The following is a 24,986-nucleotide window of genomic DNA, read 5'->3' as shown; positions in this document are numbered from 1 at the left end:
CCTTTCTTTCTTTCTTTTGCCATCCTTGGACAAGAGCCAAGAATTGTTCTACCATGGCACTTGAAAGATTAAAAGTAAAAGACACAAGGTAGTAAAACTGATGTTTACTGAGGCTTCCTAGGGGTAACTCATCTGTTTATGTTTATAACTTTTCAACCTGCCACTTTCATCTTTAACACTGATGATTCCTGAGGTATTTTGAACATAAGAATGACTTTTAATGAGAATGATGTAGGAAAAACGTTAGGGTTCCAAGCTGATGGCCGAGAAAGATTCTTGAGACATCTTTGGTACAAAAAGATGGTTTTATGAAACCCCGGGGACAGGACCCGTGGGCAGAAGGAGCTGCACTGGGGTCATGAAGAGCGGCCCGTTATATACTTTCAAGTTGCAAGGGGGTTAGGGATAGCATAAGCCTGCCAAGTATTTTGGAAACAAGGTTTCCAGGATCCTGAGGGGGGCTAGCTATTGTTTAGGAAAAGGTCATTTATTACTGGTTAGTAAAAGCTTAGCCATGGGACTCTTCAGGTGTGTATCAGTGGGACCTATGCTTGGGGGATGACTGAGCCACACAGACGCCCCTGATTTAGCTTTTTTTTTTTTTTTTTTTTTAGTCATATAGTATCTCCTAAGTCTAGTCCTCTAGTCTTCCCTTTGGATTTCATTACCTCCTTCGTGGAACTTTGGGGTTGGTTTTTGTTTTGGCAATATCAGAAGGGATAACGATCCCTTTACAATAGGAGAGAACTTTGGTGCCCTCTATTGGTGATTTCTTCAAACTGCAGGCCTCCTCTTTGGTTCATGGAACCCGTTTAGTGGGTTCCACTAGAATTTATTTTTAAAAAAGTGATAATAGATTGCATATAATAAGTGTAAATATTTATTGGTGAAACTTTATTTCCATTATGTATATATGAATGCAGGATCCAAATGATTTTCCGTTTAGCAACATTTAGCACCAGTGGGCTATAGCCAGTAGGATAGGATTAGGGTGAGGGGAGTGAAGCAGGACTGAATGAGTGCAGGGTTGGATCCTATCTCTATTCATAATTTTGAAATTTGGTTTGTCATGGATTTTGTGCATTAATTTTAATTTTTTTATTTTTTAAAGATTTTATTTATTTATTTGACTGAGAGAGACAGCAAGAGGGAATACAAGCAGGGGGAGTGGGAGAGGGAGAAGCAGGCTTCCCGTTGAGCAGGGTGCCCGATGCGGGGCTCGATCCCAGGACGCTGGGATCATGACCTGAGCCAAAGGCAGACGCTTAAGGACTGAGCCACCCAGGCACCCCTGAACTAGGCCTTTGAAATAGTTCCTTTTTAGAAGAAATAACCATCTGAAGTTTTAGGGAATTTGTATTCTCTTTCATTTGTCAAAAGATATTACTTAGTCCTTGAATCCAAACCTGTGCAAATAAATTGAGACGCCACATAAATATATGCATGCATGCACGCACACGCGCATAAGTAAAATACACGCACACGCGCATAAAGTAAAACAATGCACGCACACACACGTGTAAAGTAAAACACACGCACGCATACATGCGTGCATAAAGTAAAATAAGATGGCTTCCTTTGCCTTTGCCTCCTCCCGCTCCTCCTTCCCGGCGTTTACTGCCTCGGGGCCCCTCTGCTCCTCTGGTACTGGAGGCTCACTGGCCCCACAGCGGCCACCTTCCTTAGGCTCAGAGCGCTCCCGCCTCTGCAGTCCCGCTGCCTCCTCCAGCCTCACCTGCCCCCCTGGACTGCTCCACCGGCTGTCTCTCGGGCACCTCCCTCCCGCCCCACACCAGCCCAAACCCAGACACGCTCCCTCCTCACTCCGAACTCGGGAAACCAGTTTCCCCTCCGCTGTGTCGCTAATGCTGGAGACTAGATTTCCCTCTCCTCCTTTCCTCCCATCCCAGGCCACTCAGCAGGTAGCGCTGGGTTTGTTTTTCTCGAAAGGGTCTTCCTTACCCCTGACCTCCCTCCTCACTTCCACCACCCTAGACTAGGCCCTCCTCACCTCATTCTGCTTCAGCGTGAGGCCCCCGAGGGAGCCAGGGGGCCCTATCTCCAGGCTTCACGCATCCATCCTGCGTGCCACCACCAGATTAGTCCCTTTCCCGTAACGCTTAGTCCATATTGACAAGGCAGTTATCATTAAAAACAAAAACTGAAACTTGGGTGACCTCTTGCTGCCCTTGGCACTCACTGACTCCTCTGCCCCATTTTCAAGGTTCCCCATAAGCAGGCTTTCAAATACATGCTTGTATCTCAAGTATTTGCCATAATGCAATTCTTTCCTGGCCTTTCCTGGGAGAACTGCAGAGAACTCTCAGCACATAATAACTCCATCCAAACCCCCGCACTAAGACTTAACCCTACCATGGCTTCTGGAAGCCCAGAACTGCATCCTTGTGATGAGCCAGACCCCCTTTGAGTACCTATCTGAAAAAAACTCAAGGAATGTATTGTTTGTTCCAACCAAGACCTGAAGATAGATCCCTGAACCGGCCTCTTTCTTGGAGCTTTTCCTAAAATAAGCTTACAGTTGTGAATTTTTCCTCTGTTCCTTTGAGATATATACATATCTCCTACAACCCAGGAGTGTCTTTCTCAAGGACCTGAAAGCCATTCCTCTGAAATGCAGTCATCAGGAGGACAGGACCTCTGTCTGCCGGTCCCTGTGGGAGGACAGGATCCTAACTTCATGATTGCCAGCCAGCAGACGCAGCAGGCCTAATCATCATTACACTGACCCACACATACCCATTTCTTGAAAGTTTTCATTTCCCTGCCTCTGCTTGGGCCCCCACCCATGCCCCCTCCCTACTCTCTCAGCCTCCCTTTAAAAACACCGTCAGGGGGCCCCTGCATGGCGCAGTGGGTTGAGTGGCTGGCTGTTGGTTTCAGGTCATGATCTCGGGGTCATGGGATCGAGCCTCGGGAGTCTGCTTGAGGATTCTCTCTCTCTCTCCCTCTGCCCCTCCCCCCACTCGCACTCTCCCTCTCTCTCTCAAATAAATAAAGAATATGAAAACACTCAGCTCTGCACAAATCGGAATGGGCTCAGCTCGTTCCCCTAATGACAGTAGTTACTGGATAAAATCTGTTCCTACCGCTTTAACTAAGGTCTCACTTTATCTTGGACACTGGCAACCATGATCACACCTCCTCCTGAGACCACCTGGATCCCGCTGATCCGCAGGCTCTTCTGAAATCCTGTGACTCATCCAGGCAGCTCGGATCTCTGTTCCCAGGGACAACTCCCCCCCCCCCCCCCCCACCAGCTGGGGACTGTTGCTGGGATGGCCCAGTTCCAGCTGACTGGCTGTCTGAACCTGACCCTGAGGTGCCGGTTTTTGTTTTGAATCCAACTGGTTGTCTCCAATACTTTGAGATGGAAGACACTATTACTTTATTATTTTCCTTTGTGCCTAGTATAAGTACTTACAAAGAAAATACTCAAATACTTACAAGAGGAATTGAAATACTGGAAACTGTGGTGGTTAAATGTAAATTAAAATGCAGACCTCATCACCTTAATTACACTTTCAATGAATACGGTTGGTTCTGCCTGTATTTTAGGATCAAAAAGTATAGACTCAACAAAGAAATGAGTTACCAGCAGGGGTGAGGTGGGATAAATGAGAGGTGACTGCAGTAAACTAGCTTAGTCCAGAAAACGTTAACGAACTCTCTTGTGAAGAAGTTTTTGAATAGTTGTGAAGCACAGCTCCTAGACTTGGGGTGGGGTCTACCACCTGCTTCTCAATATTCCTTTACTCTCCTCTTCTCTTCTTTATCCCTCTGACCACGCTCGCCTATTTAAAAAAAAATCCGTCTCCAGTGCAAACACAAACTCAAGTTATATTCCAAATATTTGCATATTTCCTTCTAAACCGTTCGTTGTCCTGTTCTCGCCTATGGTCTTTCCTGTTTCCTATTTCCAGCAGACTCTGAAGTCATCTGTGTTTTTTACATCCTCTCAGTAACAATACATGGACATTCACCCCCGATCTGCAGATGAAGTCACCGAATCAGAGTGCAGGGAGGGTGGCCCAAGGTTACACAACGACCGTGGCCCCAAGCGGGGGCAGCCCTGGGGCTTGCAGCCTGTGGCCTGGTCCCTGAGCCGCGCAGCATGCACATAAAGGAAGCTGCAAGCACAGCGTTCTGGTGGGGATGGTTCCTGAGCTCACGGGCATTATCTGGCTCCTCTGTTTCCTGCCAGGCCCAGCATTTTCTTTCTCCAGGTCGGGCAGGCCTGTGGCTTTCTCTGCAGTCAGTCCCCTCCCCTGCCCTTTGAAGGCGGAAGATGGAAGATGTGCTTTAGATGAGCTTCAAGGCTCTGTGTGAACCAGAAGAGTGGGTGTCGATGGCATGTGCGTGGTACCCATCAGCAAAGCCAGGGCTGGTGGGCAACACTGTTTGGTTGTAATTCATGAATTTAGACCATGGAGGTGCATTTTGCTTTTGGTTGGCCAATGCCGCCTAGTGACTATGTTCAATTTGGAGGAATTGGGGTGGGGCGCCTGGGTGGCTTAGTTGGTTAGGCAGCTGCCTTCGGCTCAGGTCATGGTCCTGGAGTCCCAGGATCAAGTCCCACATTGGGCTCCCTGCTCAGTGGGGAGTCTGCTTCTCCCTCTGATCCTCCCCCTCTCATGCTCTCTGTCTCCCATTCTCTCAGATAAATAAATAAAATCTTAAAAAAAAAAAAAAAGAATTTGGAGGAGTTGGGGTGTTCTTTTGTTTTAAGAGAAAAGCTGTCACCAGCTAGACCCCAAGACCCCAAGACCCAACCTTTAGTGCCCACCTGCTTGCACTCACCAACCTTTGTCCCACATTTATCCTTAAGCTCTTCCTTCTAGCTAATCTCTTAACAAGGGCAAATGCAAAGGGAAACTGCCCTCCAGGGATAGTGACTGCTTTGACAAGACCCCCAGTGAGCCCAAACCACGCAGACCAGTTTGAGTTTAACTCTTAACTTGGGCCTGTGCAGATGGACGATGGCATGACCTCTAGAATGACCAACAACTACCTTTATTTCATTATAATATTAAAATCTCCACCCAAAGAGGAGCACAAGTCTCATTTACATAACATACAGTGTATGTATAGGCATGTTTCCTTTGTGACCCATGCGTGACGCTATGCCCACCTCTACCTAAGATGAAAAGGCATCCCTATCTAAATATCCATTTTACCCTAAATAAAAGGAACCCATCCACCCTTGCTCAGGAGTCATGGCTTTGGAAGCTATTCCTCATGATCTCCTTATTTGTTGCAAATCAAGTTTCCTTTGTGCCACAGCTCAACCCCGTGCCATTCAGCTCACCAAGGAATGAAGTCACATTGATTCCGTTACAGAGCAGGGTCCCGAGAAAGAGTAGTTCACCTTTCCTAGTCTTCCCCTGCTCAGGTCAGTCCTATCAGCGGGGTTTAGTTCTAGTTTATGTAAATGGCGGCTAAACTATTCAAGCTGTTGATGATGGGGGGGCAGGGGTTGGGTTTTAAAACTTCCTAACTACACTGACCTGGGGAGGGTGACTGCAACTGAACTCACGTGAGTTTGCTCCTTGGTGACAGATAGAGACTACACCCTGGGGGAAGTTGTCACACAAAGGAAACTTTATTTCCAGCAAATAAGGAGATCATGGGGAATAACTTCCAAAGTCAAGACTGAGCAAGGGTGAGTGGGTTCCTTTCATTTAAGGTTTAGGATGACTATTCGGAAAGGGGAGGTTTCTCATCACCTGCAAGCCCGCACAAGTGTACTTAGAAAACACGCCTCTACATGTATGTGATGGTCTGCTATGAAACTTTTGCTCTCCCTCAGGCGGACTTTAACATTATAATGAGGCAGAGGTAACTGTCAGACTAGGGAAAGGAGTTAAGGCCAGGCTCTGAGAGCTGGTATAAACTGGTTGGGGTCGTGGGCTTTTTATCTTGGGTAAGGAATGCAGGGCCTACGGCACTGGGATTTTTTTCCCGCTGATTTATGGTCTCTGGTTTGGGCTATTTCCTGGTCAGGTAGGCTGTTAGCTTTTGCATTCCCTTGGTTCCGTTAAAATCCTTGACTGCTGAGGTTTTTGCATTTCTTTGTAATTCTGACAGCTCCTAGGAAGTTCTGCCGAAGTGTGCTTGGGCCACAGATCGTGGGAAATAGCTGAGGGCCTAAAATGACTTCTATGTCGGGAAAGCTGTGTCTCAACTTTCTTTTTCTGGGGGCCCCTAACTCTTTCTGCTTCTACAACCAGCTCTTCCTATTTGCACAGGACTGTTGCATTAGCATAGAAAGTCCTGCATTCTAGGAAACTCCTGCCCTAGTACACAAAAAATCCCAGCTTTAGACAGCGAATGCTGAAGGTTGGGGAAAATGTGTAAGTCCAGACGGCAGCCCCCAAGTGGCCCAAAAGCAACACTATTTTTAGTGTTGAATGGTTACAGCTTAGATTATCTGTCTTCCAGAGCTGGGGTTGCTGATGTTGGCAGTCATGATTTGCAGTTCACAATAATCCATTATCCATTCGTGTAGGATCTACGTGGTGCAACTGAAGTATGCAACCTCAGTGTGTCCTGTGTGTTGGTGCTAACAGTCCGTCTTTGACTGGGCCCGTGGCCTGACTGCGCTTTGTGTGGCAAGAGTGCTAGTTTAATTTTAACGCTGTGAATATTGTGACAATATTTGCTAAGAGTTCAGATAATAAAAGAATGCAATCTTGCTATTTGCAAGACCTGTATCGTCTTAAGCTGGTAACTAAAATGTTTTTCTGAGTTCTGTGAGCCACTCTAGTGTATTAATCAAACCCAAGAAAGGGGGGTCACGGCAATCTCCAATTTAAAGCCAGTTGGTCAGAAGCATAAATAATCTGGACTTACATTTGGCATCTGAAATGTGTGGGTAGGGGGGCAGTCTTATGGAATCAAACACTTGTGGGATCTGATTTTATCTCTAGGTTAGACAACATCTGAATTGAGTTAAATTTTAGGAAACCCAGTTGGTGTTGCAGAACTGCTTTGTGTGGGAAAAAGCCCAACATTTGATGACTGGACGTGTCAGAAGTGAAACGCTGTGAGAGTAGAGTTTTGAGAGTAGAGGAGAAAAAAATAGTTTCCCTTACAAGAGTCTAGAAGTAGACCCACATAAATGTAGTCAACTATACTCATCTGATCTTTAACGAAGGAGCAAATGTAATACAATAGAGAAAAGATAGTCTTTTCAACAAATGTGCTGGAACAACTGGGCATCACATGGGTAAAAATGAATCTACATACAGACCTTAAACCCTTCATTAAAATTAACTCAAAATGAACCACAGACCTAAATGCAAAACACAAAAGTATAGAACTCCAAGAAAATAACAGGAGAAAATCTAGATGACCCTAGGTTTGGTGATGACGTTTTAAATATGCACCCAAAGCAGGGAAGCCTTGTACTTTAGAATTTATCCTGAGGCAAAAGGAAATCCACTGAATAAGTTGTATTTTTATGAGATCATCCTGGGGGCTGAGTGGTAAATGCATTGGATAAATCAAGACCAAGGGTAGGGAAACAAGTTTGGCGACCATTGCCAAAGTCTAGATAAGAGAAGGAAGTTCAAGGTAATGGGATAAGTACCCTGGAGCAAGATGGAAAGTTTGGTTTTGAACACATGGAAGTTTCAGAGTCATGGGACTGAAAACATCCAGGGAGCAGTCGGTCTGATGCTTGGAAGAGCATAAGCCAAAAGGCAGTGTGAAGAGGACAGCAGAGGGCCAGGTACAGAGGAGGAAGGGTGGGAGTGAGGCCCGGGAACAGAGCTGGTGTGGAGGAGGAAGTGGTACCTTGTGCTACCGAGTTCGAGGAAGTAATCAAAGGTGTCCTTGGATGGAGCTAATGGATGACTAAGATTCTGAATAAGATCCACATTATGGAGACGGGAAAGGAAGGCCTTCTAGTACATTTTGTGGTTATCCGTTTTCCAAATCCAAGTTATGTTTGTTTGTTTTTGTCCCATCTTTACGCCGTTCTCCCCCGCTGCCTTCTAGTCTTTGTAGGGAGTGAACATGGGGGTAAATGTCATCCCTTGCAGCTCATTATTTAGGATTTCCTTTTGCACATTTACTTACTGAAGACAGTGATGTGACTTTTAATTGATCTGATACTTCCAGGGATTCAAGCCTTTCCCTTACTTGTCATAGCAGTGGTTTTATGAAAGTGACAAGCATCAGTACTAGGGCTGAGAAAGGATGGGGGCCGTTTTCACCTAGAAATTCACCACCATAGTCTTTTCTGTGTGATACCAATCAAAACAACTGATGGAATAGTCACCGCCTGTCAGTGGTTTTTCTGACAAATTATGAGCTGGTCATATGGTCAACATAAAGATTGCTCAATAAGTAACTTGTGAGTAAGAAGAAATGAGGATCATACTCAGTGTCAATTTTTCCCTAATAGGACCTGTAATAGCGATTCTATGTTATTGTTATGGGCAAAAGGACTTTACTGATTAGTTTATTAACATAAAAAATCTTGCTGTTAAGTAGCTACTTTATATATACCAGGAAATGTTTGCCACACCAGAAGGAGAAAGCTTACATTCTGATACTCCTTTTTTGTCAACTAAGCAGATAATTCTTAGCAGATGTTGCTGATGAACATCTGCAATTGACCGACTGACTACTCTTTGGGCCATGGCCAAACAGCAGCTAACTTGGAACTATTACAACTTTTTATGAAAAGCCACCTGGGTTGTATCCTTTGCATGTAATTTTGTTAACTAGAATAAAATATTTATCACAGAATGTTTTATTTTCTTCCTTGGAAAATATGGAATTATGGCAAAAAGTATAATTCTTTAAGGAATAAGGACCAAACAACTTTAAAGAAAAATATTCTTTATTATAATGTATTGAGTATTCAATACGCAATATGGCAATTTTTCTGGGATTCAGCCATAGGATATGATTGTTGCTGGTGCTTAGCAAAAGGCTCCAGTGCAGGGCCCCTGGGTGGCTCAGTCTCTTGAGTGTCTGACTTCAGCTCAGGTCATGATCTCGGGGTCCTGGGATCAAGCCCCACGCCGGGCTCTGTGCTCAGTGGGGAGTCTGCTTCTCCCCAGAGCATGAGCTCTCTAGGAAATAAACTTCTAAGAATGATTTTTATAATCCCACCTTTCATATCCAACTTCAGTATTCTAATTCTAAAGAGGACAAAGCCAATGACCTTCCTCATATGAGCTCATGATTAAGAGTAGCATTACTATCCAAATCTGTATTTCTGATCTGTTATGAGCTTTGAGACAAGCTTCAAATATTCCCAAAGAAAAAAGCATAATGCACGTTGTTATCACCTAGTCCACAAGAGCGAGTGCTGTGAGCCACATTCATTGGCATTTCCTCCACTGTGGTGCTGTAGAAAGTCTCAATGTCATGAAGAATCTGCTCGTCTTCTTCAATGTTTATGGCCACAGCTTTCCTCCCAAATCAACCTCCACTGCCAATTCTGAACAACAACAAAAGATTATTAATCAGAATATTGCTTATAAAGATGACAGGAACTACTAACAATATGAGCTACTTGTTAAGCATCAGTGGTTGTTTATTTGCCAGGATTATACGTAAAGTGCTTCCAACTAGATGCTAATCGCAATATCTAGAGAAAAAGAAAAGGTTTCTTTTGTAGTTAGTGCAAAAGGACTCCTTTGGCTGCAAAATTAGATTCTATTAGGCATCTTAAGCATTATTATTTATAAAGCAGATGGCAGTGTTGTGTTTGTGGTAGTGAAATTAAAGCCCGTACCCAAGATGGCCATCCAAGAGCAGTTGTTGGCCTGGGACAGATGTAAACACCTGGGACTAAACAAAAAGAACAATTACATAATTCATTTTGACACACTTTTGGAACTACCAACTGCAAATATAAACTCTAGAATGTTGGCTATTGTTTGGACTACGTTGTCCAATATAATAGCCACTAGCCACATGTGGATATTGAAATTAAAATTAAATAAAATAGAAAACACAGTTAATCAGTTGCATTAACCACATTTCAATAGCCACATGGTGGCCTGTCACTTCTTTGTTGGGCAGCACGGATATAGAATATTTCTATCACTGCAGAAAGTTCTATTGGACAGACCTGGTCTAGGACTTAAAACTCTTTACAGTGTGTGCGTGTAAGGAAGCTCCAAAAATCTGTTATGGTAACCCATACTGATCACTGCTTTCTGCTCAGTTCACCTCATACACTGTAACACAAGTGGCTGGGATATATTTACCACCGCAGCTCTCTAAGAAAACGGATAATATGGCCAATCAAAAATGTCTTGGCTGGAGCAATTTAAAAGATCAAATAAGCAGGACAAGAGAAAAACAAATATGGAAAAACTGACTCACTCTTTATCCAAACAATATGCTATTTCACTCATGAAACCAGGCCAATGCCATTTCGGAATGCTGCCTCATCACCTATTTGTGTTGACTACTGTATTTCTTGAAACAAAGTTCTTTTTACATTAGTAGCAAGACATAATTCAATTTATTTAGTAATAAAACCACTATACCCAAGCCAGGGTCAATGTAAATTTCTGCCAGAAAATGCTAACAAAATCCTAATTATAGAAGAATCATCAAGGAAGCATGAGATATGAATAACAGGACAAAAAAAAAAAAAAAAAAAGAGACTCATGTGTAAGCTAAGGCAACCAGATCTAACAGGATTATTGATTTTTCCTTTGAATATCAATTGTACAAAATCCAAAGTCTGGGCTACATTTCACATTTGTTATCCTACTAGGTTCTGATCAACCATGAATCTTCCCAAGTAGAATTTAAATACATCTTATCATGTTACTGGGTGATAAGATTATTTTCCTCATTCATATACCTGATTTTAAAGGTTGTCTGGCTAACAAATTCACACTTCGACAACAGTACATAAATTTATTTCACCAGAATAAAAGCAAATTCTCAATGAAGATGACAAATAGTCAGCTGAGAATATAGTTTTCACAAGTAGTGGGCAGCTCATAGTTTATAACCATAGATACTAGTTGTTTATAAAAATCATGAGCCCAAGATTATGATAGTAGACATTCAAATTCTGATTCAAAAAGCACCTGCTGTACATCTTTCAGGCCTTAAAATAGTCATGAACCACACAAAAATCATAGAGCTCACTGTGGAGTGTGGCCTTCATTCCCTCACACAGCTAGGGCTGACCAAGACTGCTAAAAATCTTCCCCTCAAAACCAACTGTGGTAGATAAATACAATTAAATAAAGAATTGAAATACCAGTAAGTTGGTAGTAATCAAAATGTGGTTTATCCCTTATCTGAATTCCTTCTTGATAATGTCTCTTTCTTTCTGTCACCACCTGCAAAATATTAATAAGCCTTAATTCTCATGAGTCATTCATCAAGTCAGTGTTTATTTTTTTTTTAAAGATTTTATTTATTTATTTGACAGAGAGAGACACAGCGAGAGAGGGAATACAAGCAGGGGGAGTGGGAGAGGGAGAAGTAGACTCCCCGCTGCGCAGGGAGCCCGATGTGGGGCTCGATCCCAGGACCCTGGGATCATGACCTGAGCCGAAGGCAGACGCTTAATGACTGAGCCACCCAGGTGCCCCTCAAGTCAGTGTTTTACTTGGTAAACATGTCTGAGACCATGCATCCCTGGCTGCTAAGCACCATGGCGGACAGGGCTAGAAAGGTAACAGCTTTAGTTTGAGCAGGGGGCAAAGACAAGGCAGCACTTTACAGCTACATTGTAACTAGATCCTGCATCAGTTTATTAAGGAAATAATTAGATGTTAACAGTGTCTTAACTAACAATACTAGGGAAGAACTACTCTTATCACATCAGATACTGAAATTCCTGGCATGCGTTTTCTCAGAAGCCAGTCTACCCTTGAGCTGTGTTCCGAAAAAGAACAGCATGTGTAGTCCGTCATTTGACACAAGGAACATACTATTTTCTTCCCTCCAGTATTTCAGAAAGGAAAATGATAATTCCTAACAGAGTCAGAATAAAAAACCATTTGATTTCTAACTCTCATCCTATCATTGGAAGGGACCAGTTAGAAATTTATTCTATTAATTTGGCCTAAATACAGATATTATCATTCCAAATCTTAGAACAAAGTATGCTGGACTTAAGAAAGAGGTTCATCTCAGTTTTTCTACTATCTGGTATAGTTATTTTTCTTCTTGTGTTTACTTTGCTGGCTTTATTACAAATATGAAGGCATGATACTAGTTTCTGCAATTTTAGTACAGAGCTTAAGTAAGAAGGTAAAAAAAAAATTCTGGCCATAATTTTTATGTATATCAACAAAAAAAACATTACCCCTTTTCAAAAATATTATAAAATATTGACCGTTTCATAGGTCAATTCTTCCTTCTTCATCAGAATTTGAACTTCTTGATAACTTCCAACATATTGATTGACATTAAGGCAGAAAGCAACCCAACCTTAAAAAAAAATAGAGACGACTAATTATGTTGACATATCAATTAAGTAGATATAACAGTTTTCATAATAATAATAGAGGAATAATGTTTGAGACCAAGCGTCCCTGTCTTACTATAGAATGGAGCTAGACAGAGATTGTAGGAAACAGTTGCTTTCAGCAGGGGGAAGGACAATATAGCACTTCACAGCTACATTGTAACAAGTAACCCAACCTGCCAGCTATAGATGAATCATGTGCACACCTGAATACTTGTATTTACTTTCTAGTAGGTCTTGTGGATTTGACCTTTAATCCCTGGACTCAGCATTTTTATCTGCTTCATCCAAAACAAGCATCTGGATCCATTTTGGAAAGTTAAAAGAAAAGTCTTACTTAAGTGTAGGCTGTGCATGGAGACTTCCTTCCAAAGACTATACAGTATGGAAGGGGTGTGTGAGGAGAGTAGCTTTACCTGGAGAAACCTAACAAACACAACTTCAGCCAGGGGACCAAGGTCAACATCAACAGAAAAATCTTTAATATAATGAGATGAAAATGGCACTTTACCTCTGTGGTCTCCACCCCCCCCCCCCCCCCGCCCAAACCCATAACCCCAGTCTAATCTTGAGAAAAACATCAAATTCCAATACAAGGACATCCTACTAAGTATCTGACCAATAATTTCTGACTCCTAAAAACTGTCAAGGTCATCAAAAACAGGGAAAATTTAAGAAACTATCACAGCCAAGAGGAGCTTAAGGAGACATGACAATTAAATGTAATGTGGTATCCTGGGTGGGATCCTGGAACAGAAAGAGGACATTAGGTAAAAACTAAGAAAATCAGAGTAAATTCTGGACTTCAGTTCATAATATTGTAATCAAGGTTGGTTGGTTCATTAATTTTTTTTTTTTAAAGATTTTATTTATTTATTTGACAGAGAGAGAGAGGCAGGGAGAGAGGGAACACAAGCAAGGGGAGCAGCAGAGGGAGAAGCAGGCCTCCCGGGGAGCAGGGAGCCCGATGTGGGGCTCGATCCCAGGCCCCTGGGATCATGACTGAGCTGAAGGCAGATGCTTAACGACTGAGCCACCCAGGCGCCACCTGGTTGGTTCAGTAATCTTAACAAATGTACCATATTAATGTAAGATGTTAATAATATGGGAAACTGGTGAAGGTATATGGAAATTTTCTGAACTATCTTCTCAATTTTTCTGTGAACCTAAAACTGTCCTAAAACATAAAGTTTATTAAAGGAAAGTCTTAGTATCATGTCTAGATATTCATGCATGGCAATTGGCTTAAACAGGTAATTATTTTCCCTCCCATACCTCAAATATCACTAGTGTAAAAATGCCCTCTGAAAAATATGGTGATACTTACAAAGATATCTCATATTTAACATATTGAATGCTCTCCCTGCAATACCAACAGCTATAAGTGCCATTTCAGCTTGTATGCTGTGCGTTTCATTTTAAACACCATTTCCACAATGCAGTCATAACAAGTTGTTTCCATACGGTAGTCAAGTGCCAGGATTGCTGTTTGGATCTAAAAGTCAAAGCTTAAATTATTATGTTGTAGAAAAACAGGTTCTACCAAGCAATTTCTTAAGCACACAGCTAAATGCTGAACTGCTCATATTTAGTTTCAGATTCTGGTCCACAAACAGCTTTTAAGCGGTGATTTTTTTTTAAAAATCTTTTTTATTGTTATGTTAATCACCATACAGTACATCATTAATTTTAGATGTAGTGTTCCATGATTCATTGTTTGTGTATAACACTCAGTGCTCCATGCAGAACGTGCCCTCTTTAATACCCATCACCAGGCCAACCCATCTTCCCACCCCCCTCCCCTCTAGAACCCTCAGTTTGTTTCTCAGAGTCCATTGTCTCTCATGGTTCGTCTCCCCCGGTTCTTCTCCCCCTCCGATTTCCCCCCCTTCATTCTTCCCTAAGCAGTGATTCTTTTAACACAGAATCACTTCTAAGCTTACAGAATTATCAAACTGCTTCATGATAAAATCCCTTTCAGTGTCTCATTTTTAATTAGATTTTTGTGCCTTTACAAACTTGGGATCCTCAGTTTCCTGGAGATACCAGTTAGATATTCAAAGAACCCAGACAAACATTTCCTGCATTATTCTTCTATGTGCAGGACATGTAAGTAGGGAAACCAAGTTCTGATTTTGCCTATAAGTAGGCAAATTGTTCTGTTATATATTCACTGATTATCACTTACTTTAAAACTAAAGGGGTTGGGGGGATGGGATAACTGGGTGATGGACATTGGGGAGGGTATGTGTTGTAATGAGCACTGGGTATTATATAACACTGATGAATCACAGACCTGTGCCCCTGAAACAAGTAATACATTATATGTTAATAAAAAAAATAAAAAAAAAAACCCGAAATCTTTCCAATAGGAAACTATGACATACAGCCTTGATCTTCATAAAGCCTACAGCTTTAAGAAAAGCTTCCATAGCTAATAGTAGTGAGTTTTGAAAACAGATAACATGCAACAGATATGTCACAAACTATGAAGAGTCCCAACTAATTACAGATCATTGCAGTTTTCATGCTGCAAAATTGCATTTAGACTTAATAACACAAAGGGCATGGATTCTGTCTACCTTAAAGAAAAGAAAGCTTTATTTTCTCTGTCTGGTGAGATAGAGCCCTGCAAACCATATCTGCAAACCTAGTTCCTGTTTAATTTGAAACAAAAACTCTATGCTTGCATATGGACAATAATTAAAAAGAAGGTTCTGAAGGTTCTTTACACCAAATCTTAAGCTATTCTTCACTTTTGTAAAATCTGAAGTGTCTGAGGATTTATGTTCCCCTGGCAGACAGCCATTAAGCAATGACTGAGGGTACAGATGTAAATACACTGTGCTGGCTGCTGGACTGACTACACTGATCTCAGAGTTCTTCTGTGGGATTGAGCCACCTCCAGGGCAACATGCTTGAGAGTGCAGCCTGCCCAGCCTCCTGATACGATGCACTGAGACAGACACATCACTTCTGTGCGTTTCTTCCCCAAATGGATAGCCTGAATCTATGTGTGAAGTACTGGAAAAACAACGACAAAAACAACAATGGAGGGATGTTCTATAAAAAACCTGGCCTCCATTCTCTGGCACCATCCTCTACTCATGTATTTTTAGTACATGCAGAGATCTCTATTATGGATACACTCATGAATGCCAAAAATCACTTCATCATCTAACCTATTAAAATCATGGAAGACAAAGACTGAGGAGCTGTTCCAGAATGAAGGAGGCCAAAGAGACATAACAATTAAATCCAACATGTGATGCTATATGTGATTCTGGACCAGTAAACCATTTTTTTCCCTTTTTTTGTTTTGGTAAAACGTTCATTAGTTGGACAATTGGTGAAATCTAAATAACAATATTGCATCTGTTATTTTTTGATTTTGATAACTGTGTTATGATGTAAGACAATGCTCTTATTTCTAGGCAACACATGCTGAAATATTAAGGCGTAAAGAGGCATAATGTCAGTAACTTACTGCCAAATGCTTCAGAAAAACATTATGTGAGTATATGATATGTGCAACTGTATTTATATACAGAGAATAAAATAAATGTGTTATGAATAGTAACATTTAAGAAATCTAGGTAAAGAATATTGGAATTCTTTGTCCACTTTTGTAACTTTTCTATAAGTCCAAAAACATTTCAAATTAAGTTATTAAAAATTCAAAATACAAATATCAAGCCTACTAACATTTATAATTTATAGAAGAGAAATAAGAGAGGTCTTAAACTGGCAGCTCCTTTGTCTTCTTTGTTTTGCACAGTGTTTTAAATCTGAATTAGATGTTTTCTGAGGAAATTTCATATGCAGATCCAAATTTCCACCTTCACTTGAAAAATCAGTAGATTGTAACCCTGTTCCTTATCCTCTGGTGGCAACTAGCGAATGGCTGCCTGCTTTAGATGGGCATATGCACTGCACATCACTGGATCTCTACCTCTCCTTATTTTTCTTAACTTTTTTACTCACTTATGTCACTGGGCCAGCCCCCTGCAGGCAGTTGAGGGTGAGGCCTTTGATTTATCCAGGAGCTCCAGCTCTGCTAAATTTAAGTACTTTAATCTGAAGCTGTATCAATGCCAATTATTAATTTTAAAAAGAGGAAGGTAAAGTGAAAAGTTTGTTCAAGCCCAAGAATCTCTTGTGAGAAATACGTAGATATGTTTTCATTTACTAGAAGATGAGAGATGACAGAAAAGGCACTTAAATCAGAATTTATTAAACGAATCTGGAAATTAACAATTTTAAATAAAAAAGGGTTGACTAGGTGAGATTTTTTTTCCTTGTGCACCAAAGATCAAAATTAACCTGGGGAAAAATTATGAGGGCTATTTGGGAAAGCACTTATTTTGGCTCTCTTTAGAGGGAAGAACTTTCTAATGGACAGCTGACTGAAACTATACTAAGCTACTTTCAGGAGGTGATGGATTTCCAGCTTCCTGAAGTGTTAGAAAGAGGTTGGGCAACAACTTAGTGAGGATGCTAAACGGTGGGACTGGGGGCTGCAACACATGTACGAGGCAGCCAGGATGAGTACCTGTCATCGTCCTTCCTGTGCTTGGATCCATGATTCTATGGGGTGCTTAAGTCTCTAGGTAAACCAACACTTCCATCAGAGGATGGTAAAGAGAATAGGAAATAACTCAACAATAAATCATGGGAACTCAAGTCCCCAGGGTGTGAGTCAGAAGGAGAAACCATGAGCCAGCCAGCCGGTGTCTGCTGGGGCCACAGCTCTATCTTTAGTCCCAGTGTCCAAGGAAGTGGCTACAGATATGGAGGACAGAGCCTAGTGAACCATGAGGAGGAGCAAGCAAAATACATTGGAAGGGATCAGCACAGGGTACAGGAAGACCTAGTGTGTGGGTGAGACCCATTTTTATAACATTAGGGGAATAGTTAAGTAATATTTAGCCTTTATGAATGCAAAGCTCTACTTGGTAATAAAACACATCTGTAGAAAATGCTGTTGAAGACAGAAAAGCAGGTTTAAATGAGGCTTCACAAAAACATGATAATTGAGGAAACAGAAAAGCATTCTATACCTTATGTCATGTCTGAATTTTGAAAGCACTGGTCCCAGCTTTCTCCTTGAGGATGAAACCCAGAACTTCCTGGCAGAAAATTTCTCCAGCTGAAGCCCTCAGAGGGGAAATTGATCAGTGTGTTGCTGAATGATGTGTGTGTGTTTTCCAGCCTCAAACTCTGGGTGGCCTGACAGGTGGAGTAAGAAGCCAGTGTGATGTGCAGTCCCACAATCTAGGAAGAGGAAGGACAACACAGTCCCTAGTGAATGGGACAATATCATTTTTAGGAAAAATGCTTTAGAGCCTGTGCTCTATTAAACTACCATGGGACTACGGGACTCCAAACTGAACTATGGTATGACAAGGACAACACTGGTAGTGGGATGGAAACACTAATGTTTGCTGGCAGGAAGCTCAGAACTCAGGTATTCTATTTCCTCCCTAACACTGAGATCATTTGCTGAGGGCGGCTTGTAAGGGATGTCAGAGGTTTGCAAAGAGTGAAGAGAATCTGAAACAGCAATTGTATAAATTGAAAGAATGAGGTGCTGAATGCCCAGGTGAAGTCGACTACCAAGAATTTCTTTTAGTGTCAAGTGTTCTCAGTGTACAAGTTTCTCAAGCTCTTCTATGAAGCTTGATGCAGGCACAAAGAAGACAAATAGTTGGATTCATCCATGGTTGCAGTTTTCTCTGGTGGACAAATAGCTAGTAATAACTGACAGCATTTATAACCCTCGGGTGTGCGGAATCAAGTTTTTGTTATGATTTTACAAATAATCAAGGATCAGATATGATAAGTGACTTGTTTATAATCACTTGGGGTAGTAAACAGTAGTTGCTAAGATTAGAACTTCAATCTTCATAATTCCACATTCCTCCTTAGGTGATGGAAAGGTTTTGTAGGTTTTTGAAGAAAAACTGCAAAAAATTCCCAAGAGGAATTTTAGGGAATAGTCTGCAAGTAAACTGTTTTGTTTTGTTTTAGAGAGCGAGCGCAATAGGGAGCAGGCATGTGGAAGGGAGAGGGGGACCGGAGGGAGAAGGAGAGGAATCTTAGGCAGGCTCCACACTCAGCAGCAGAGCCCTCTGCAGGGCTTGATCTCACAACCCTGAGATATAACCTGAGCTGAAATCAAGAGTCGGACCTTAACCAACTGAGTCACCCAGGTGCAGCTGCAAGTAAATGATTTTAATACTGTAAACACTAAGAAAATAAAACAATATGCCAAGAAATATAAAATTCTACAAGGCTTGGGGTGCCTGGGTGGCTCAGGTCATGATCCCAGGATATCTGAGTTTCAGTGAAAAGAAATGTACTGCTCAGGGCGCCTGGGTGGCTCAGTTGGTTAAGTGACTGCCTTTGGCTCAGGTCATGATCCTGGAGTCCCGGGATCGAGTCCCACATCGGGCTCCCTGCTCAGCAAGGAGTCTGCTTCTCCCTCTGACCCTCCTTTCTCTCATGCTCTCTGTCTCTCATTCTCTCTCTCTCTCAAATAAGTAAAATCTTAAAAAAAAAAAAAGAAATGTACTGTTCAATAATGGTTAAAACAAGTATTTTAGAGGGGCACCTGGGTGGCTCAGTTATTAAGCGTCTGCCTTAGGCTCAGGTCATGATCCCAGGGTCCTGGGATCGAGCCCCACATCGGGCTCCTTGCTTAGCGGGACATTTCTTTTCACTGAAGCTCAGATATCCATAATATTTTTAATTGCTTGGCTTTTTAAAACTTAAAATAAAAATTTAAAAATTAAAAATTATAGAATCAGGGGCACCTGGGTGGCTCAGTCGTCAAGCGTCTGCCTTCGGCTCAGGTCATGATCCCAGGGTCCTGGGATTGAGCCCCACATCGGGCTCTCTGCTCAGCGGGAAGCCTGCTTCTCCCTCTCCCACTCCCCCTGCTTATGTTGCCTCTCTCGCTATGTCTCTCTCTGTCAAATAAATAAATAAAATCTTTAAAAAAAAATGATAGAATCATTTAGTATGTCAAACATTCACACTTACTAAAGGTCAAATGTAATAGCTAATAATAGCTAAAATTAATAGCTAAAAATTAAAATTAATTTCGATGTCCCAGGCACTTGACAATCCTATGAAGTGGATACAATTATTATCATCTTTATTTTATTTTTATTTTTTTTAAAGATTTTATTTATTTATTTGACAGACACAGCGAGAAAGGGAACACAAGCAGGGGGAGTGGGGGAGGGAGAAGCAGGCTTTCTGCTGAGCAGAGAGCCTGATGTGGGGCTCGATCCCAGGACCCCGGGATCATGACCTGAGCCGAAGGCAGATGTTTAACGACTGAGCCACCCAGGCGCCCCTATCATCTATATTTTAAAGAAGAGGAAACTGAGATATTATGTAACTTGCCTACTGCCATCAAAGTGGTGGAACTAGGCTTTGAACCCAGGTGTGTTTCATTCCAGAATTTGAGCTCTTAGCCTCTATAGGATATACTGCCTTAATCCCTACCTTCATAGTGATGTATGGATCTCCTGCAATACATATGAATATAACCTTGTCTGCTGACATCAAAGCCAAATGATATGACATTGTTTATTAATTATAAAATATACTTTCATCATCAAAGAGCTATATTCCTTGACAGTTTAATACAGTTATTTCTTCCCTAAAATATAAAGTAAATGTTATAGAGGAGAACTAACTCTCCAGCCCTCTGAAAGGTAAGTTTGCTTTTGTTAACTGGATTTATTCCAACAATAAGAAAGAACTCCCCAGGAGTCTTCTCCTGATGAAGGACAGCAGAACTGAAATGGGTTTTTAAGGTGTCCTGGCCTCATTACCCACTAGTTGCATAACGTTAGGCGAGTCTCTTCGGGTTTCATCAGAACATGGATTACAACAACACTCTCCACATAGGGACTGCTGTGTCCCTAAGCAGGCTGTAAATGGTTAGGAGGTGTCCAAGTGTTATTCTAGACTAGGGTTGCCAGGTAAAAAACAACACACCCAGTTCGATTTCAGACAAATAACAAATAATGTTTTATATTTAAATTTCTCTTTATATTGGGGACATAGTTATACTAAAAAATTATTGTTTATCTGAAATTTAAATTTAACTAGCATCTTGTATTTTAAAAAAAAGATTTTATTTATTTGAGAGAGAGCGCGCGTGAGCAAGAGCACACGCTGGGGGAGGGGCAGAGGGAGAGAGAGGGAGAAGCAGACTCCCCGCTGAGCAGGGAGCCCAAGGCGGGGCTCCATCCCCAGACCCTGGATCACGACCTGAGCGAAAGGCAGACGCTTAACCGACTGAGCAATCCAGGCCCCCCTCCTCTTGCATTTCTGTTGCCAGATCTGGCAACTCTACGGCGAGGGGAGCATGGAGAATGGCAAGCCCAGCTCCACTGTCCTCCACCTCCCCGCCCCCCACTAGAGAAACTGAGGCAAAAGGCGGGCTGAAGGGTGAACGTAGGGAGGGGAAGAAAGGGAAGGGCTGGGTGTAAAACGACTCCCTTTCGGGGGTGGGGCTGAAAGCAGAACCCCGGCTCTCGCAGATCTTTCCTCGGGCCCTCCTCCGCCTCCTCCCCTCTCTCTGCGCCGGCAGGCCAAACATCCCCCACCCCCGAGCCAGACCGCAACCGTTACCTCGGCGGCAGCAGCGGGCTCGGGAGGCGCTCCCACCGGTTCCTCTCGGCCGCCATCAGCAACACCGAGACCACAGAGGCCGCCGCCACGTCCCGGGACCCCGCTTGCTTGGTGATGGGCGACTGCGTTTCAGATGTTACCCAAATGATCCCTCCATTCCGTCTGGAAGTCTCTTGTCCTCCTCTGGCCACCGTCCAGGTCAGAAGCAAGAACTAGACCAATCCAAGCAAGGAATTCGGGGAGGGGGGGCGTCACCGCTAAAGCCAATCAAAGAACAGAGCTGAGCTACAGTGGTTGCGATTGGCCAATCGGTTTCCTCCGCCCTTTAGGTTGTCTGCGGCTGGGGAGGTGTGGGCTCTGTCCTCAGCCTCCTTAGGCCCGTGGATGTCGGATAGGTGTGTCCTCCTGTGGTCCGTGGGCTTTTCTCTCTCGTGGGCTCTAGGGCTAGGAACCCTTCATGACCTTTAATTTTTAGAGGCTCTGAGGGGAAGAAGGGAAGGGAGCTGTCTTAGAATATAAAGGGATGTGGGCTAAGAAGAATACAAAATTTAGTGTTTTCAAGAACGTGAAAAACATATATTAAGAAAGTCCTCCTAATCATCTCAAAACCGAAATTATACAATTTTTAAATAGACTTGATTTTTTTCTCTAATGGTATTTAAAAAAACTGAGATATAAATGACATATCACATTGTTTAAGGCGTACAATGTGTTGATTTGACACATTTATATATTGCAATATGAATAGCGTCAGCTAACACCTCTATCAAGTCACATAATTATTTTTTGTGCATAATGAGATTTAAGATCTAATCTCTTAGCAACTTTGAGGTATATAATACGGTGTTGTTAACTATAGCCACTATGCTGGGCATTAGATCTCCAGAACTTATTCATTTTCTAGTTGCAAGTCTGTAGACTTTTTTACAGCAGTTTTAGGTTCATAGCAAAATTGAGCAGAAGATACTGAGGTTTCCCATGTACCCCCCAACCCCCACCCATGCACAGCCTTACCCATTATCAACATCCCCCACCAGAGTGATACATTTGTTACAACAGATGAACCTACAGTGACACATCATTATCACTGAAAGTCTATAGTTTATGTTTGAGTTTATTCTTGGTGTGATTTTATGAGTTCAGACGAAGTTTTAACGATGTATGTTCACAATTGTAATATCATGAAGAGTAGTTTTACTGCCCAAAAAATCCTCTGTGCTCTGCCTATTCATTCCTCTTTCCCCTATAACCCCTGGCAACCACTGATCTTTTTAAATGTGTCCATAGTTTTGCCTTTTCCAGAATGTCATATAGTTGGAATCGTACAGTAGCTGTTTATTGCTTTCACTAAGTAATCACTTCTTTCAGATTACTTCTTTCACATAGCAGTATGCATTTAAGTTTCCTCCATGTCTTTTCATGGCTTGGTAGCTCATTTCTTTCTAGTGCTGAATAATATTCCGTTGTCTTGATGTACCACAGTTTACTTATCCATTCACCTACTGAAGGGCATATTGGTTGCTTCCAATTTTGGCAATTATGAATATAACTGCTATAAACACCCATGTGGTGGGTTGTGTGGAAGGATAAAAGAAGCAATTCATAAATTAGAAAATAGAAATGGGAATACTAATAAATATATGAAAAATAACAATAGAAAAGACAGCTGGCTAGACAGAGGAAGTACAATCGAAATAAAAATAAGGGGAAATAATTACAGAAGCAAAAAATTAATAGAATTGTATGGGATCACATTACTCACCTCTATGTAATACATTTGAAAACCCAGATGAAACAGATGAAATTTCAAGAAAATATAATTTATCAAAACATCCCAGAAAAGATAGTAAGTAGACTGTTTACCATAAAATAAATAGATGTTGAAAATACTGTATTTTCCCACAACTCCATCCACAAAAGCACCATGACTATATGATTTCATGGGAAAATTTTACTGACAAACTTTAAGGAACAGATGCGTTGGTTGCTATTGATTCTATCCTGGGCACAGAAGTAAGGAAACCTTCCAAATTCTATTTATGAAGTGAGTATAACACTGATAACAAAATCTAATAAAACACACATATATCTGATATATACACATACATAGTGACCATAGACAGTCTTTTTTTTTTAAAGATTTTATTTATTTATTTGAGAGAGACAGTACACGAGAGAGAGAGAGCAAGCAAGCATGAGCAGGGGGGAAGGGCAGAGAGGGAGAAGCAGGCTTCCTGCTCCAGACTCAGCTCCAAGCTCAATGTAGGGCTTGATCCCAGGACTCCAGAATCATGACCTAAGCTGAAGGCAGATGTTTAACCGACTGAGCCACCCAGCCCGCCCCAACCATAGACATTCTTTTTTTTTTTTTTAAGATTTTATTTATTTGACAGAGAGAGACACAGCGAGAGAGGGAACACAAGCAGGGGGAGTGGGAGAGGGAGAAGCAGGCTCCCCGCGGAGCAGGGAGCCCGTTGCGGGGCTCGATCCCAGGACCCTGGGATCATGACCTGAGCCGAAGGCAGACGCTTAACGACTGAGCCACCCAGGTGCCTCAACCATAGACATTCTTATCCAGTAATCAAGACAGTATGATGTTAGTGAAAGAATAGACAAATAGATCAGTTGAACAGAATAAAATGCCCTGATATAATCCCACACAAGTATAGTCAACTGATCTTTGACAAAGAGCAATGGAAATTCAATGGAAAAAAAGATAGTCTTTTCAACAAGTGGTGCTGGAAAAACTAGGCATCTATAGGCCATATAATGAATCTAGACACTAACCTTACATTTTTCACAGAAATTGACTAAAAATGGATATAGACCTAAATGTAAAACACAAAACTATAGAGCTTCTAGAAGAAAATATAAGAGAAAATCCAGGTGACCTTGGGTTTGGTAATGAGTTTTAGATATAACACCAAATGCGTGATCCATAAAAGAAAAAATCGATAAATTGTTCTTCATTAAAATTAAAAACTTCTGCTCTGCAAAAGACATTATTAAGAGAATGAAAAGACAAGCCACAGACTGGGAGAAAATATCTGCAAAACCTATATTTGATAAAGGACTTCTGTCCAAAATATACAAAAAACTCTTAAAACTCAACAATAAGAAAACAAACAACTTAATTAAGAAGGGGGCAGATACCTCACCAAAGAAGATATACAGATAAGCATACAAAAGGTTGCTTACCATCATATATCATTAGGAGTTGCAAATTTAAACTGCTATGAGATAACACTAATATCTACTAGAATGGCCAAAATCCAAAACGCTGACAACACCAAATTCTGGTTAGGATGTGGACCAAGAAGAACTCTCATTCACTGTTGCTGGGTATGTACATGGTTTTACAAGACAGTTTGTAGTTTCTTACAAAGGTAAACATAGTCTTACCACACAATTGAGCAATTGCATTCATAGGTATTTATCCAAATGATTTAAAAACTTAAGCCCACATAAAAACCTGTGCACAATATTTATAGCAGTTTTATTCATAGTTGCCCCTAACTGAAAACAACCTAGATGTCCTTCAGTAGGGGAATGGATAAGCAGATGCCTCTACACAACAGACTGTAAAGAATATTATTCAGTGATAGAAAGAAACAAGTTAACAAGCCATAAAAAGACACAGAAGGAACTTAAATACATATTGCTAAGTGAGGGCAGCCAGTCTGAGATGGCTACATACTGCATGATTCCAACTATATGACATTCTGGAAAAGGTGAAACTATGGAGACAGTACAAAGATTAGTGGTTGCTCCAAATTTGAGGGGAAGGGAGGATGAATTGGTGGAGCATAGAAGATTTTTAAGGCAACGAAACTATTCTGTATGATAACTG

At 41.6% G+C, this 24,986-nt stretch overlaps 3 non-coding genes across 3 annotated transcripts; all 3 read right to left on the bottom strand.

Annotated features, from left to right (window-relative positions):
* Window positions 1–11,629: 11,629 nt before the first annotated feature.
* Window positions 11,630–11,760, bottom strand: LOC118007191. Its single transcript, XR_004678319.1, has one exon. It is a non-coding gene; the product is annotated as a small nucleolar RNA SNORA63 (small nucleolar RNA).
* A 330-nt stretch (window positions 11,761–12,090) lies between these two features.
* LOC118007215 lies at window positions 12,091–12,269 on the bottom strand. Its single transcript, XR_004678338.1, has one exon. It is a non-coding gene; the product is annotated as a small nucleolar RNA SNORA81 (small nucleolar RNA).
* Window positions 12,270–12,531: 262 nt separating this feature from the next.
* Window positions 12,532–12,662, bottom strand: LOC118007196. The gene has a single exon (XR_004678324.1). It is a non-coding gene; the product is annotated as a small nucleolar RNA SNORA63 (small nucleolar RNA).
* Between the last annotated feature and the right edge of the window lie 12,324 nt (window positions 12,663–24,986).

The sequence above is a fragment of the Mirounga leonina genome, unplaced genomic scaffold, assembly GCF_011800145.1.
Source record: "Mirounga leonina isolate KUSES-001 unplaced genomic scaffold, KU_Mleo_1.0 Mir_115, whole genome shotgun sequence".
Lineage (NCBI taxonomy): Eukaryota > Metazoa > Chordata > Mammalia > Carnivora > Phocidae > Mirounga > Mirounga leonina.
Note: the sequence above shows the minus strand (reverse complement) of the source record. Positions and strands in the feature narration are given on the sequence as shown.